The 14994-nt window shown below is 39.1% G+C and overlaps 1 long non-coding RNA gene across 1 annotated transcript; it reads right to left on the reverse strand.

Annotated features, from left to right (window-relative positions):
- Window positions 1-5834: 5834 nt before the first annotated feature.
- LOC127526467 (uncharacterized) lies at window positions 5835-7362 on the reverse strand. Its single transcript, XR_007933995.1, has 3 exons — window positions 7097-7362; window positions 6336-6424; window positions 5835-6255 (listed from the first exon to the last, which is right to left on the reverse strand). It is a non-coding gene; the product is annotated as an uncharacterized LOC127526467 (long non-coding RNA).
- Window positions 7363-14994: the final 7632 nt, after the last annotated feature.

Genomic DNA, 14994 nt, shown 5'->3' on the forward strand with positions numbered 1-14994 from the left:
TGTTTCCTTTTCTGCAGTTGAACGGTTAATAGTGCTTTATTGTAAGGAGATCCACCAATGCTGACACCTATGCTGTCTAGTGTGAAGGTGCTGACGTTCACTTTAGAATATGTGGCTTTGGGTGTCACTTCTTATGGATGTGTGGGGGGATTGTTGTTGCGCGAGCGTCTTCTTTCTTTTTGTGTTCCTGTGTCTTGTTTGAATCCCCCTCTTTGTGTGTGTCCTGTCACTTGCTTGTAGGGTCTTTGGGGTGGTTTTGTGTTCTTTTTTTTTGTCTTCCATGGGCTTGTTGAATCCCCCTCTTGGTGTGTGTCCCGTCCCATCCCGTGCCTGTAGGGTGGGGGGGGGGGGGGTGTGGTCGTGCCTTGCTGTTGTGCGCTCGTCTGTTCTTTTTTTTTGGTGTGTTTAGTTTCGTGTGCAATGTGTTTCGTGCTTTGCCCGCGTTTGACTACTTTTTTATGTGCCTTTTCCTTTTGACCCTCATCCGCCTCTCTCGCCCTCTTTTGTCCGCCTTTCTCGGCTCCTCAGCCGACTCTCGCGGACTCTTTTTGCGCCTGCACAAGCTACGGCCCATGGCCGGATGTGCCTGCGTCCATCATCCGGTTTAGCATTCTCTTTTAGTAATATGGATAATGACACCTTTCGTGGGTCTAGCAACAAATTATTTACAGAAAATAATGGCAAAAAGTTTCGAATAAGGAAATATCGGAGTTGCGAAATTCAGCATGAAGCGATCAATAAAAACATAAAACCGAAATAAAGGAGCGCAACAAGAAACGTAAATATCTTTCCGTTCTTTTGGACACTAACAGATATCAGTCATGAGGAACAGTTAACATTTATAATAAGAATTGAGGAATTTCCAAACGATGACATCACAATAAAAGAATATTTCCCTGATTTTCTATCAGTTATTAAATGAAAGGATCTGATAAGAGAATGAAGGGACCGCACAATAAAACTGTCAAGACTTGTTAAGAAAAGAAACCACCCTGGCCCACCAGCAGAAGCTTAGGGGGCAAACCAATTCAGATCAGACATGGCTTAGTGTGCTCAAAATCTAAAAAAATAGACAAAGTTAACATACAAGCTACTGAGTGTTCAGTTAGTTAACTTGGACGTAAAGAAAGTTAATGACTATTAGCTAGCGGTTTACTAGATAACGTTTTCAAATAATCTGTCATGGAATCTTGCATGGGCGGCACGGTGGGTAGCGCTGCTGCCTCGCAGTTGGGAGATCTGGGGACCTGGGTTCAATTCCCGGGTCCTCCCTGCGTGGAGTTTGCATGTTCTCCCCGTGTCTGCGTGGGTTTCCTTCGGGCGCTCCGGTTTCCTCCCACAGTCCAAAGACATGCTGGTTAGGTGGATTGGCGATTCTAAATTGGCCCTAGTGTGTGCTTGGTGTGTTTGTGTGTGTCCTGCGGTGGGTTGGCACCCTGCCCAGGATTGTTTCCTGCCTTGTGCCCTGTGTTGGCTGGGATTGGCTCCAGCAGACCCCCGTGACCCTGTGTTCGGATTCAGCGGGTTGGAAAATGGATGGATGGATTCTTGCATTTTATTGCTCTAACAGATTCAGGTGGTGGGCATCAAGCTAGGAGTTTCATTAAAAAGTTAAGCACAGTTAAGAATAAGAACAGGATGGGATGAGACACATAAGTGACTGAGGATTACTGTGACAAACAGGAAAAGGACCAGGAGACGACACGCAGGCTTAACACCACCATACCAGGACCGAGAAAATGACAGATAGACAAAGCCAAGGAAGGCACAGCGGATTAAAGAAACCCCAAGCTGCATCCTCAAGAAAGCCGGTAGCACACTGAGCCACAGATGTGCAGCCATCACACGGACAGTCACGAGGTAGAAATGACATTAAAAAAATTAAATATGGGGATATGAAGAGCGGAGCGGGCACTCCGATGAGGGTCTCTGACGACTGGCTGCTCAGCCCTCTCTTCTTCTTCTCCTATATGGCGCAAGTGCGTACCTGTCCCGTGTGGCTTAATCCACGTCTTCCACTTCACTGACCAGCATGTCTGTGTGGTCCTGCTGATGGTCAAACACTGGACGACAAAATCAAACTGGCCGTTCTGGTGAGAAAGGAAGACCAGATGGCACAGAGAGCAGTCGATGCAGAGAGTGAGAGAAGGAAAAAAAATGGGTGTAAAATGACATGGATTGCTCATGTGTGTTATTTATAGTTACCTATAGTTAATTGTACAGTTATGATAATGTATATGTGAGTATTTCTATATCTGTATAAGGGCAGCTCACAACATGAGGCTGGGATTGGAGCTCTAACTTCTCTCTACATGGAGTTTGCATGTTCTCCCCGTGTTACTGTGGGTTTCTTCCAGATGGATCTGCTTTCTCTCAGAGTCTAAAGATATGCAGGAGAGGCGAATTGGTGTGTTAATGTGTCCTATGTGTGTGTGTGTGAGACACCAGGTGTTCATCCTGACCTGTGCTCGATGTTTGCTGAAATTGGCTCCAGCAGCCCAATAAACCTGCTTTGATTTAGTAAATGGATGGATATTTATGTATTTTACTATTGTTCCCTTCTGCAGATCTGTTTATCTTTTTATTTTTATATGATTATGTTCTGTTAGTTTTATGACTGTTTCTGCTTTGGTAAAACGTGTGGATATTTGACACTGACAGACAGAGACAGGTGGGGGGTGAAAATGAAGCCCCCTGGAGAGCAGAGCGCTGACTCGAGCCGCACAGCTGTTTAAATCCGTCAGGCTGATGTGTGACCCCCTGTGATCAGAAACAGAGACCAACAAAGGAGCCACACGGACATGCTGGTCAGTCGAGTGGATGACGCGGGTTGAGACACACGGGTCAGGTACGTACTCGCGCCATATACGAGAAGAAGAAGAGAGCATTGGGTAACCAGTCGTCAGAGACCCTGCTCTTCACGCGTTTAACTTTTTTAATGTCCGCACACTCCGCGCTGCTGCTGCTCATTTCTACTCCGTGATTGTCCGCCTGATGGCTGCACATCTGCGGCTCGGTGTGCTGCCGGCTTATTTAAAAATGGAAGCTCGCTGCTAATCGGGGTTTGTTTAATCCGCGGTGCCTTCTTTGGCCTTGAAACTTCGTTAGTGAAAGAATGTAAAATACCCCACCCACCGTCCCGTGCACGTGCCCGTGCCCCGGACTGACCCCCAGTGTATCTCCGTTTTGCCAGCCGGTCGGTGGTGAGTACACGCGCCTGCGGACCATGTTATGAGCTCCGTCAATTCACGTAAAATTTCGGTAAGAATTTGGAGAGAAGCGCGAGACAACCGCTGATTTATTACACACACGAAATTAAATCACTGATGACATGTAACGTTCATTAAAATATTGCGCAACTTAAAAACATGAAATGTATTTGCATCGGCTAGAGCCACGTCATTTCTGGTTAACTGGGTTGTTCTTTCTTATTATTGAAACTAAGGGTGAAAAGTCAGCGTTACTTCTCAATTGTATCCGGCTGTAGGTCGAAGACTCGGCCTTCCACCCCGTCAGTACCCGATCTGCGTGCCTGCTGGATTCGTGCGCGCAGGCATGTCGCTACCCGATCTGCGTGCCTACCAGATATGCGCGCGCAGGCGTATTGAAAGCCTAGCATGCCGTAAAGTGTTCACGCATGCGTTAAACAGATTGGGCAGCACCGTAAAGTGAGCGATGACGTTTTCGTCCAATACGTATGCAATAACACACTACGCATTGCGCTTAATAATAATAAAAAAAATATATACTAAACATTTCGCTTTTCGGCACGGATCGCTCTCAACTGCGCATGTCGATACACAACGGGCAGTACAGTGTTTTCGTTGAAATGCCGTAGTAGTTGACCATAATGATAATATTATTAAATATTCATTGTACGTTCTGTTTTCACGGCTGAATTAAGCTTGTCATACTCCTCGTTATACACGTTGTTTATCACTGAGATCGCTTCGTTTAGTTTACATAGCACTTCTTTTTTCAGTTCCCATTGTACAAAGTATTTAACCATTGTATGTTATTATAGTCTACATATAAAAAATAAATGACAGTTTTAAAAATAGATGTATTCAAGTACTTTATTGACATTGAGTAACGCAACGAAATTACTCGTGTCAACTTAACGTTGCATTTAAATTCCACTGTCAAATAGTTACGATATATAATAATACAATAAATAAATAATGAACTAAAAACTGAGTAATCATACAAAATATGTTCAAAATATTGGCAAGATGCCATATATAATGTTAAAGTAACCAGGATGGATTATTATTGCATAAATGCACAGCAGTATAGATTACCTATACTACATTAATTGTACATGATCAATGAAAACGATTTCAGATTGAGGAGATATACGAGTTCAGTAAGTTTATTGCAGCTGGAAAAAAGTTTTTTTTTTTTGTCCATTTGTAGCATACAGATTGATAATAATAATAATTCTTTGCATTTATATATCTGAAATGCCTGCCAGATGGGAGAAGCTTAAACAGGTTCTGTCCAAGATGAGTGTTCTCCTTGATGATGTTTTTAGCTCTTCTTACACAGGGAATCTTGTATCGATGATCAAGTGATGGCAGTTCAGTTCCATTGAACGTCTTGTGATGTTTTTATGATCCACTACAGGGCTTTTTTGGCAGGTTTGGTGCAGCTGTTGTACCAGGCTGTCATGCAGTTAGTCAAAATAAGTGTGTATATATGTAAAAATGAACTGTTGATGCACTTTTCATCCCTGGAAAAACTCTTTAAAAATAACTTTACATATTATTATTAATGAAATACACATGTCATAGGGCATCATGGTTTACAAAATTTTGTTGCGGTGATACTAGTGGATTGCATAAACAGTCTTTTTAAAGAAAAAGAAATCTTCATTTCATGTCTAACCCACATAAAGCACAACCCCAGCACCATCTTCTGTGATACTATTGCTCGTCTTGTACTCAAATTTAAATGGCTTTTATTCACCCATATAGTGTCTTAAATGTGAGTTAATAACTGAATAATGAAAAAGGAAACACTTTTCATGCAAATTTTATTGAATAAATGTTATGAGAACAACAAAAGTGAACAATGTGAGAACAATGCACCTAAAAAAAACATTTGTCAAATGTACAAAAAAACCCAAAGAAGTAAAAAAAATCACCACATAGCTTTAACATATTTTACCCAGAGCACAGAAAATTTAAAGTTACATTGTTTTGCTATTTTGATTATTAAAATTATTCCACAGATAACTTCTAACATATTTTAATACTAATAAAGCCCAAACTGCTAAACTGCTTAACAAATATATATAACTTTATCAAAACGAAAAAATATATATATACAATTTAAAAGTACACGAGGAAAATTGAAAGGTCCTTCTCCTTAACTATATCTGCTGGTCAGATGGCCCTGTTGAAGAACACATAAAGGTCCAGTTGGTCAGGATGATTGACAAAACAACGTCTCAGGTCACAAGGTCACAGCCCCCCCAGGCCCCTGTGGACATTCTCACCAAGCATACTGTTGTGGTGTTAATCCAATTGCAGCTCCACTTCAAGAGGGTCTTCAGAAATCTTCTCTCTTCAGCACCACAGTCAGCTGCACAAGACTTGACCAGGGTGCACGGCAAAGGGCATCACTGGACAAAAAAAAGAAAAACAGCAAAAAAAACAATGGTTATTATCTGGTGTAAATCTTTCAGTGTATGCAGTTCCATTCATAAACCAGAAGTAAATCATAAACTGATAGAAATGGGAATTAAGCAGAGGTGAAGTTTAAAAATGGAGTTTTAAAAGTATTTGAAAGGTTTTTCATTTATAGCCGGCATTCTATATTTTTGGTATACATGTGCAAGCTGCTTCACCAGTTCTTTCATAAGCAAATTAGTGGTTGTGGATTAAAGATTACACTGAGGAGTGTTGGGGGAGAGACAGTACCAAATACAGCAAGGGACTAAACTGTTCAGAGCTTTTTATGTAATGAATAGTATAGTACTTTAAAATCAATTGTGACGGAGACAGCCATCCAGTTTATTAAAGCTAAGGTCAAGTAAATGAGTGTGGAATATGGAGAAAAACAAAATGTAAACAAAACAAGATCCATTACCCCAGAATACTTGGCAATGACGCAGTAGATTCAGACCCACGACTCAAATGAAGGATTCTGGAAGCACTGGGCAGTAGCATCATCTTCTATTCCAACAGATATCACAGCATTCCCTCCTTCTTTAATTGCTGTCCCATCTTTCAGTTAAATTCTTCCACTTCACTAAGGCAAGTAAAATATAAAAATAATAAACAAGAAATATTTAAACACTTACTTCAAACATTCCTAGACTTGACTTTTACCGGATACTGTATTCTGGGCCACCAAGAAATAAATCTTCTGCCTCCTGTCCTGATACACCCTGTAGAGCAGCCAGGGCATGGATGATGGACTATCCAAAATTAAGAAAGAACAGAATACAAAAGTTGCTTGCATGTAACTGAAATCTGACCACATCACATTATAAGTGAAGGCGTACATACACCAATTACCGAGTAACAAAGCAGAATACCCCGAAGAATGTGTGCTTTACTTTGCAAATGAAACAGCCTGGTTTTGTTTCTACTAAAACTCATACGAGAAAAACAAACAGTTACTGGGATTGCGAGGATTCACACACAGACTAAGATATTGTGCTCTAATGTTGGGGAGTTGCATAAGAAAAAACACATTTTAACATTCGTTAGTGGATACCAATTTACTTCTCTCTTTAAAAGAATTGTAAAATTTAGACACCTGATCTGAGATACATCTAGGCAGTTCAGATTTTCATATTCCCAAAAAGAGAAAACCTACTAATCCATTAATCAAGTATAAATCAGTAAATAACAGGAAAGTCCACCTGAGCAGTTTTTTAAATAACACAATTTATTAAAAGTTTTGCATATTTCAAAACATTCATGCGCGTTCATTGAAATCACCAGCCTATTTAAAACGGTAAATTTTGTAATATTCCAATTATTAAACAAAACGTCAGATAATCCTAAATATATCTAGATTATATTACAGTATATACTGTATTCTCAAAAATTGAAAAGCATTCAATAAACATTACATACAGTACCTTTAATCATAAAATTCACGGACACACGTCGTATTTCACTTCGCTCTCTGACCGTTAAATTGTTGCTAAATTCTTCCCGTAAAAGATATTCTTTCAAGTCGTTGTAAAATTGAAAAGTCTTCATTTTTTCAAGAAGTGAAAATTATTCTTCTGCCAGGAGAAAAATTCAATATGCTCCTATTCTCTACAGCGTTCTTCTTTCTCCTTCTCACTCGAATGGCGAAAGTTCTATTTGTTAATGCAGACCGAGAAATTAAAATCCCGTGGTAACTTTTTTTTCTCGTGTGTCGTAAAACATTGGACATGCGCAGAACAAATCGGATGACAAACAAATGAATTTTAATTAAGCAGAGAGCGCGTGCGCGAGACAAATCGGATGGGGACTCCTGTCGCAAAGTAAAAGAAACGCAGATCGTGCAGGGTCGTAATAGTTAAGCTATGCGCCTGCGCGCGCAAATCTGGTAGGCACGCAGATCGGGTAGCGACAACGCCTCATGACCAGCAGTATCGTACGTCATCGTCGCCGCCATATTGCGCGTGGCACCGCTGTGGCGTGCAGTAGTGGATAAAGATGCTTCACGCATGTGCTGCTTGGGATTGTACAAACCGCTGTACGCTCCAAACCGGATCACAGGAAATTACATTTCATATGTAAGGCTGAACAATTGTTTTGGTTATATTTGGCCATTAGAAAATCCCGTTTTATAATGTTTACTTTAGCTACGCCAGGCTAAGCTAGCAAAGCTATACATTTATTTGCTCAAGGGAGCCTCCAAACAACGTTCTGGCTAAACCGTATTTAATCAGCTACTCGCTGTTAACATTTCTCAAACTTTGAAGGTTTCCTAAAGAAATCTACCTCGGGAAGCAGTGGGAGGTCAGGTAGCCCTTAGACGGGATTTTGAGAAAGCTGCCCTGTAATGTGTGCCGTGCTAGTTTGGTAACAGATGCTGTACTGCCATCATATGATCAAAGCTACCACTCACTGACATTAAAAAACAAAGGAGGTCTGATGATTCCTTCTGAGGGTCCAGTCAAGGTGGTCAAAGGAGCTGAGCGTGTTATCAGACAGTCGACATTAGGACAAGCTGTCAGTGTATCTTTGATCAATCAGTTTGTTCAGGCTGAGATTGGTTCAGATGATGTGTTTTTTCTCAATGAGTACATCGAGGAAACACAGTTTGAAATTGACAACCAACATTATATGCTCATGTCTTTAGTTGTGTCTGTCTTCCACAAACTAAGGCTGCACCATATTGCCAGACGGAATACTCTCAAATTACAGAGTGGCAACATACGGGAAAAGCTATGTAAGACAGTTCTGTTTCAAGGATTTTAGATCCTGTAATGTATATATTTAAGTAACCACATTGTGTGTGTGTGAGAGAGAGAGGAATGAGTGAAATGTTTTCAGAAATTATTAAGCCAATGTGTTTACAATAAAATTGTTTATTTTTGTCATTGAGTGTCATTTCACTGTTAAAAGAAAGACAGACAAAGATAACTGGCAGTAACAAAATTCACAATTGGTATGCCAGTTTGAAAAGATAAGTTTTGAGGGCAGTTTTAAAACGTGTTATTGAATCGAGCTGACGGATATGAGAGGGAAGAGAATTCCCAAGTTGAGGAGCACAATGAGAGACGCTCGAGCTCCCATAGAACAACAACAACATTTATATATATATATATATATATATATATAGCACATTTTCATAAAAATAATGTAGCTCAAAGTGCTTTAAATGATGAAGAAAAAGAAAAAAAAGACAAAGTAAGAATTAAAATAAGAGAACACTAATTAACATAGAATAAGAGTAAGGTCCGATGGCCAGGGAGGACAAAAAAAAAAAAAATCTGCAGGGGTTCCAGGCCATGAAGCCACCCAAACCCCTCTGGCATTCTACCTAACATAAATGATAAGTACTCCTTGTATTTAGGGTTCTCATGGAAGGACTTGATGATGACGGTCATGTAGACTTCTGGCTTTTAATCCATCAATGTAGGGACATCACGGTGCTTTGAGTAGATGGTGGTGGCGCAGGTTGCCACCACAGAAATCCGGGAAAAGAAACAGAAGAGAGTGTAGGGGTTAGTATGGATTTTTGAGCCACCATGAATAGTTATTATAATGAACTGAATATACAGAGTATCAGGATTAAATGAAGGTGAACTTATCAGAAAGTCTTGTTACAGTAATGTGTTTTCAGCATTTTTTTAAAGTGCTCCACTGTATTAGCTTGGCGAATTCTTACTGGCAGGCTATTCCAGATTTGAGGTGCATAACAGCAGAAGGCCGCCTCACCACTTCTTTTAGGTTTCACTCTTGGAATTCTAAGCAGACACTCAGTTGAGGATCTAAAGTTATGATTTGGAATATAAGACGTCAGACATTCCGATATATAAGCCGGGGCAAGATTATTTAAGGCTTTATAAACCATAAGCAGAATTTTAAAGTCAATTCTGAATGACACAGGTAACCAGTGTAGTGACCTCAAAACTGGGGAAATGTGCTCGGATTTTCTTTTCCTGGTAAGGATTCTAGCAGCTGCATTCTGCACTAGTTGCAAACGATTTATGTCTTTTTTGGGTAGTCCTGAGAGGAGTGCGTTACAGTAATCTAGTCGACTGAAAACAAACGCATGAACTAATTTCTCAGCATCTTTCAATGATATAAGAGGTCTAACTTTTGCTATGTTTCTTAAGTGAAAAAATGTCCTAGTGATGTGATTAATATGCAATTTAAAATTCAGGTTACGGTCAACAGTTACCCCTAAATTCTTTACCTCCATCTTGACTTTTAATCCTAATGTATCAAGTTTATTTCTAACAACTTCATTATATCCATTATTGCCAATCATTAAAATTTCAGTTTTTTCTTTATTTTTATTCAAATGCGGCACTCAGATCTAAGAGGATGAGAACAGATAAATGGCCTCTGTCTGCATTGACCCGCAAGTCATTTATTACTTTAACGAGTGCAGTTTCTGTGCTGTGATTTGTTCTAAAACCTGACTGAAATTTATCAAGAATAGCAAGTTTATTGAGGTGCTCATTTAACTGTATAATGACTGCCTTCTCTAGAATTTTACTTAAGAAAGGCAGGTTAGAGATGGGTCTAAAATTTTCAAGAGCAGAGGGGTCGAGATTATTTTTCTTGAGTAGGGGTTTAACTACCGCAGTCTTAAGACAGTCTGGGATGACCCCCGTATCTAATAACGAATTTACTATGTCAAGAACATTATCAATAAGCACGCCTGATACTTCTTTGAAAAAACATGTTGGTATTGGGTCAAGGGCACAGGTGGAGGGTTTCAGTAGAGCAATTATTTTATGTAAATCAGGTAAATCTATCCTAGTGAAAGAATTTAATTTGTTTATAACAGAATACTGGGGCTTAGGAGGATCCGCAGTGTTGGGGAGATATACTATGTTATTTCTAATATCATTAATTTTTTGATTGAAAAATACAGCAATAGCCTAAGAAGTTTCACTTGAAGTACTTAGGAGGCATTCCTTTGAGTTACCTGGTTTAACAGACGATCAATCGTAGAGAATAAGACTCTGGGATTACTAGCATTGTTATTTATAATCTTAGAGAAATAGCAGCGCCTCTCAAGATGGACTGTGTTATTGTATTCTGTTATTTTAACCTTCAGTATTTCATAGTCAATAGTTAGTTTAGTGTTCCTCCATTTACGCTCAGCTCTACGGCATGTTCTCTTTAAATCAGACACTCTTTGTGTCTTCCATGGTATAACAATGCTAGAAGAGTTTTTTAACTGTCTTTTCAGGTGCAACTATGTCAACAGCAGCTCTCACCTTAGTATTAAATTTTTCCACCTTACTATTTATATTATCCTCGCAATTATAGTTGGCACTATAAACGGACTGATTGCTTAGGATGTTTGTAAGTTTTAAAGCTGCTGATGAGTCAAAGAAGCGTTTTTTAATAATATGCTTCTCATGAATGTTTTCTATCAATATTTCTATATTAAATAGTAAAAGAAAATGGTCTGATAGACCCGTATCAATGATCTGCTTTATATCAACTTTTAGTCCTTTGGTAATTACTAAGTCTAACGTATGACTGCTTTATGTGTAGGCTGATTAACGAGCTGTCTCAAATCAAGAGTCCAGGAGGTTCATGAATCCTTTTACTTTTTGGTCACACTGATTATCGATATGAAAGTTAAAGTCACCGACTATTAAGAGTGTGACATAGTTCATAATTATAATTGACATTAAGTCTGAGAATTCCTCAAAGAAAGACGCATTAAATTTAGGAGGTCTATACACGGATAATACTAGAAAGTGAGAATCTCCATTAATAACAATGGCGAGATACTCAAAGCACTTGAATTTAACAACACTGACATCTGTAATCCGGAGGTGCTGATTCGATTGAAACAGCCGCGCCATCTGAGCAAAGCCATGTTTCACTTAGTGCAATAAAATCAATTTTTCTATCACTAATAAGATCATTGATAAAAAACGTCTTGTTAGTTAAAGCTGTAACATTTAATAGTGCCATATTTAATGTTTCGGAGGAGCAGAGCTGAATTCTATGTGCGTTATTGGTATTTGGAACAGAAACTAAGTTATTTTTGTTAGCGCCACTCTGTGTGTATTTTTTATTTAATCTATAATCTGTTTTTATAGTTTTAATACATTGTTCATCTAAAGTAGTAGTAATTGTAATTAAATTATTAGTGTTTATGCTGCACTGCCTAGATTTTTTATGTGCATTGAGATTAGTTATTAGAGTATTAATGTTGTGCACTTTTACGGAAGACTTTGTTAAGCAATTATCATGTCCTAGCAAAGCATTTTCATTACGGAAGGGGTTTAGAGTAGATATAGACAGTCAAGAGAGACGAATTACCTTAACCTTAATAGAACAGAGTTTGATGTGTGGTACAGAAAGTAGAACTGCAGATGAGGATCTGAGTGAGCGAGAGGAGTGTCAGTCTGTAGGAGATCAGTGAGGTTGTGGAGAGCTTTAAATGTTCAGAGCAGTATTTAGTATTGTATTCTGTAGTGAACAGGGAGCCAGTGAAGTTGAGAGAGAAGAGGTGAAATATGTTCAGTGGATTTAGAACAGCAGGTTATTATCCTGGTACCAGAATTTTGAAGAAGTTGTAAGCGATGGATACGTTTTTGTGGGATGTCAGATAGAAGAGCATTACAGTAATCTATATGTGAGGTGACTCGGGAATTAACCAATACTTCAGTACTGTGTTGCGTAAGAACAGGACGTAGTTTAGAAATGTTTCGGAGGTAGAAGAAGGCAGTCTGAGAAATGTTATTTATATTGGAAGAATTATTTAATAATAATAATAATTATTATTTTTTAATAATTGCCATTATTAGTGTATAAATGGATATAAATCATTGCATTTAAATGATTCGCCAAATCTGTTTTAAATGTTATTGTTTTTTTTCATCAGAAAAAACTGTTTCCACGTCTACCTGTATTAGTTTAAATGACACTTTTGCCATTATATATATTTATAAAAGTATGTAGTTTTTTTATTTTCCTACTCACGTAATAAATTATATAAAGTCCCCATTCCTTTTGATCTATTGTTGCAATTTCCTTCTATGGACAAATTGTGTTTGTTTAAAAATATCTTTAGATATCAGTTATTATTAATACAATTGCCATTTGTCTCAGGTGTACAAAACCTAATGTAGCCAACCAGTTTTATATAAATAAATTGTCCTTTTTCAACAAAAGAAAAGAATTAACACTGTGTTGTATGACATGGTGCTGACTGTCCCTGTCTTTAATGTTAACTGTGACAGTGCACTTGTTGAAATTATTTAATTCATTCTCAATTGTGCAATCGGGTCAGATGCTGAAGGAATCAAGAGTATAAAGCCACTGGTTCACAAAAGAAAAGAATTATATATATATATATTATATATATATATATATATATATATATATATACACTAGCAAAATACCCGCGCTTCGCAGTGGTGAAGTACTGCTTTAAAATTTTAAATAATAAACTGAGAGAAAATGTACCAATAATTATTTGTTAAGGATCTCTTTGTATACCACGTTGTCAGTTCGCCCCTCCGGTTGTAATATGACCAAGCTGTGCGCTGAGCTTACTCTTGAGCATGCAACGTATAGTTGGCCATGTGAAAAGCAATCCTGCCTCAAATCAATGCCAACCCTTTGTAGTGTCTGTCCCTGAGACTTATTAATTGTCATTGCAAAGCAGAGCCTTACTGGAAATTAGAGGCGTTTGAATTGAAATGGGAGATCAGAGGGTATAACGGGGATGCGAGGAATAAAAACTCTCTCCTCTGAGCCACCGCCAGTAAAAATAGTCTTTTGCAAGCATGTGACCTGAAGTCTCGTGCCATTACAAAGTTTCGGTGGCTGTAAGTTTCTCAGTAATATTATTGGTGCCCCAACCTTGAAAATTAGATTATGCTCAGGAGTGCCTGGAGGATTCAGAGTGTGGACCGAGCTGCAGGCTATGGACGTATATATGTACGTATTCAGTTAGCGTTGGGAACCCGCGTACCAAATTTCTTGAAGATGGGCCCATTAAGTAACAAAGACCATTGGAAAGTTCAATATGGCGCCCGACAGTGGTGTCATACCACCGAAATAAGTACGTACATCGGTTTCGGTTAGTGCAGGGAAGCCACCTACCAAATTTCGTGAAGAATGGGCCATAAATAAGAAAGTTTAACATGGCGGACGTTGTTGACCGTTATGACCGTTATGTGTAGAATTTCAAAATGCAATCTGCTTAACTTTTGTAAGTAAGCTGTAAGGAATGAGCCTGCGAAATTTCAGCCTTCTACCTACACGGGAAGTTGGAGAGTTAGTGATGAGTGACTCAGTGAGGGCTTTGCCTTTTATTAGTATAGACTAGCAAAATACCCGCGCTTCGCAGTGGAGAAGTAGTGTGTTAAAGAGGTTATGTAAACATATGTATATATACTGTATGTATATATGTATATGTATATATATCTACATATACACATATCTACATATACATAGTGCGTTGTAACACGGGCTGTGATTGTTACATGGGAGGGAGACGACAAATCACAGCTTCCCGCTTTCTAATCGGGCCTGTGATTGGTGCTTTGACTGATGCCCATATCCCACAGTATGTCCCCTTAGGAGAGGCGTTAGGCAAGTGTAATTGAATAGCGGTGCTGCAAGTTTAGCTTTACACCTGTTTTTAAGGCTTATTGACTGAAAGGGGCTTTCATGAAAAAAGTTAGGGCTTTGCTACAGGATACACCCTCCACAAGTTAAGGAAGTAAAAATAAAGGTATATATTTCTGTTTTTTTTTTAAGTTTGTATGCGGGCGGTATGGTGGCACAGTGAAAGGTGCCAGTTTGGAGACCCGGGTTCGCTTCCCTGCGTGGAGTTTGAATGTTCTCCCCGTGTGTGTCTGGGTTTCCTCCGGGTACTCCGGTTTCCTCCCACAGTCCAAAGACATGCAGGTTAGGTGCATTGGCGATTCTAAATTGTCCCTGGTGTGTGGGTGTGTGCGCCCTGCGGTGGGCTGGCACCTTGCCCGGGGTTTGTTTCCTGCCTTGCGCCCTGTGTTGGCAGGGATTGGCTCCTGTATTTAGGATATAGTGGGTTGGATAATGGATGGATGGACATCTGTATGCATAGCCCCATTTGCCTGTTTTCATTTTTTTTCTTTCTTCAGTAATATTTCAGCAAACCCGGAGCTTGTCAGTTCAAATCCTGGTACTGACACCGCTGTGTGACCCTGAGGAAGTCACTTCACCTGCCTGTGCTGCAAAAACCAAAGTAATGTAACAAATTGTACCTCAGATGTTGCAAGTTGCTGGAATAAAGGCATAAGTAAAATAGATAAATATGTATTATACACATAGGAACTATTAA

This window comes from Erpetoichthys calabaricus, unplaced genomic scaffold (assembly GCF_900747795.2).
Source record: "Erpetoichthys calabaricus unplaced genomic scaffold, fErpCal1.3, whole genome shotgun sequence".
Lineage (NCBI taxonomy): Eukaryota > Metazoa > Chordata > Cladistia > Polypteriformes > Polypteridae > Erpetoichthys > Erpetoichthys calabaricus.